The sequence below is a fragment of the Sminthopsis crassicaudata genome, chromosome 5 (assembly GCF_048593235.1).
Source record: "Sminthopsis crassicaudata isolate SCR6 chromosome 5, ASM4859323v1, whole genome shotgun sequence".
NCBI lineage: Eukaryota > Metazoa > Chordata > Mammalia > Dasyuromorphia > Dasyuridae > Sminthopsis > Sminthopsis crassicaudata.
Genome location: NC_133621.1, coordinates 269,753,155 through 269,755,561, shown reverse-complemented (window position 1 = coordinate 269,755,561; position 2,407 = coordinate 269,753,155).

Sequence of the window (2,407 nt, the reverse complement as noted above, 5' to 3'; positions counted from 1 at the left end):
AGCATTTATAAATCCACATAGATCCTCAGCATTTTTATATATCACCAACAAAATGCAACAGCAAGAGATACAAAGAAATTCCAAAGAAATGTTCAGAGTATAAAATATTTGGGAATCCATATAACAAAGAATAGTCAGCAAAGAATAGTCAGGAATTATATGAGAAAAATTACGAAACTGTAAAGTCAGATTTAAATAATTGGAAAGACATTCAGTGCTCTTAGATAGGCCGAGCGAATATAATAAAGATGACAATACTCCCCAAACTGATCTATTTATTTAGTGCTATACAAATCAGACTCCCAAGAAACTATTTTAATGACCTAGAAAAAATAACAACAAAATTCATATGGAAGAATAAAAGGTCGAGAATTGCAAGGGAACTAATGAAAAAAAAGGTGGTCTAGGTGTACCTGATGTACCTGATCTAAAGCTATATTATATAGCACCAGTCACCAGAACCATTTGTTATTGGCTAAGAAATAGACCGATCGATCAGTGGAACAGATTAGATACAAAGGACAGAAAAGGGTACAACTATAGCAAACTAGTCTTTGACAAACCCAAAGATACCAAAATTAGGGATAAATATTCATTATTTGGAAAAAAACTGTTGGGAAAACTGGAAATAGTTTGGCAGAAATTAGATATGGATCCACATTTAACACCATATACCAAGATAAGATCAAAATGGGTCCATGATTTGGCATAAAGAATGAGATCATAAATAGATTAGAGGAACAGAGAATAGTCTACCTCTCAGACCTGTGGAGGAAGAAGGAATTTATGACCAGAGGAGAACTAAAAATAGAAGATTTTGATTACATCAAACTAAAAAGTTTCTGTACAAACAATACTAATGCAAACAAGATTAGAAGGGAAGTAACAAATTGGGAAAATATTTTTAAAGTTTATAGAGAATTGACCCTAATTTATAAGAAATCAAACCATTCTCCAATTGATAAATGGTCAAAGGATATGAACAGACAATTCTCCAATGATGAAATTGAAATTATATCCACTCATATGAAATCACTACTGATCAGAGAAATGCAAATTAAGACAACTCTGAGATACCACTACACACCTGTCAGATTGGCTAAGATGACAGGAACAAATAATGATGAATGTTGGAGGGGATGTGGGAAAACTGGGACACTAATACATTGTTGGTGGAGTTGTGAAAGAATCCAGCCATTCTGGAGAGCAATTTGGAACTATGTCTAAAAAGTTATCAAACTGTGCATACCCTTTGATCCAGCATTGCTGCTATTGGGCTTATATCCCAAAGAAATACTGAGGAGGGGAAAGGGACCTGTATGTGCCAAAATGTTTGTGGCAGCTCTTTTTGTAGTGGCTAGAAACTGGAAGATGAATGGATGTCCATCAATTGGAGAATGGTTGGGTAAATTATGGTATATGAAGGTTATGGAATATTGTTGCTCTGTAAGAAATGACCAGCAGGAGGTATACAGAGAGAGTTGGAGAGACTTACATCAACTGATGCTGAGTGAAATGAATAGAACCAACTGATGCTGAGTGAAATGAATAGAACCAGAAGATCACTGTACACTTCATTGTTGTATGAATATGTATTCTGATGGAAGTGGATATCTTCAACATAAAGAAGATCTTCCAGTTGGTCAATGATGGACAGAAACAACTACACCCAGAGAAAGAACACTGGGAAGTGAATGTAAATTTTTAGCACTACTGTCTATCTACCCAGGTTACTTATACCTTCGGAATCCAATACCTAATGTGCAACAAGAAAATGGTATTTACATACATACATTGTATCTAGGTTATATTGTAACACATGCAAAATGTATGGGATTGCCTGTCATCAAGAGGAGGGAGTAGAGGGAGGGAGGGGATAATTTGGAAAAATGAGTACAAGGGATAATGTTAAAAAAAATTACTCATTCATATATACTGTCAAAATTATAAATAAAAAATGATTGCAAACATAAACTTGTAAAAAATCAACTAAAGTCTAGTAATCGTTCAAAAGGATTAAAGAAGTTAAAAGACAATGTAACATTGTCTAAAGACAATTGGCAAAATTAACCGAATTACTACAAAAACAGTAAATTCCACTAAGAAATGAATGGATTCACACATCTGATCATAAAGACTAAATATAAAATGTAATTTTTTCACCTGAAATTGCTACAAAATTGCAATAGTCTTCCACTCACTGCAAAAGTGAAAGCAACACAGAAAACAAGACCTGCTATTAGACAGTAAAAAAACCAACAAATTTCATTAAATAAAATTAAATTAAATAAAAGACACTGATGCCATAAACTGAAATTCTGTACAAGTAGTAGTAGTAAGAACAGTAAAAAATACTGGCATAAATAATATGTAGTAAGGAATCAAAAGCATATTTTTTAAAAATGGC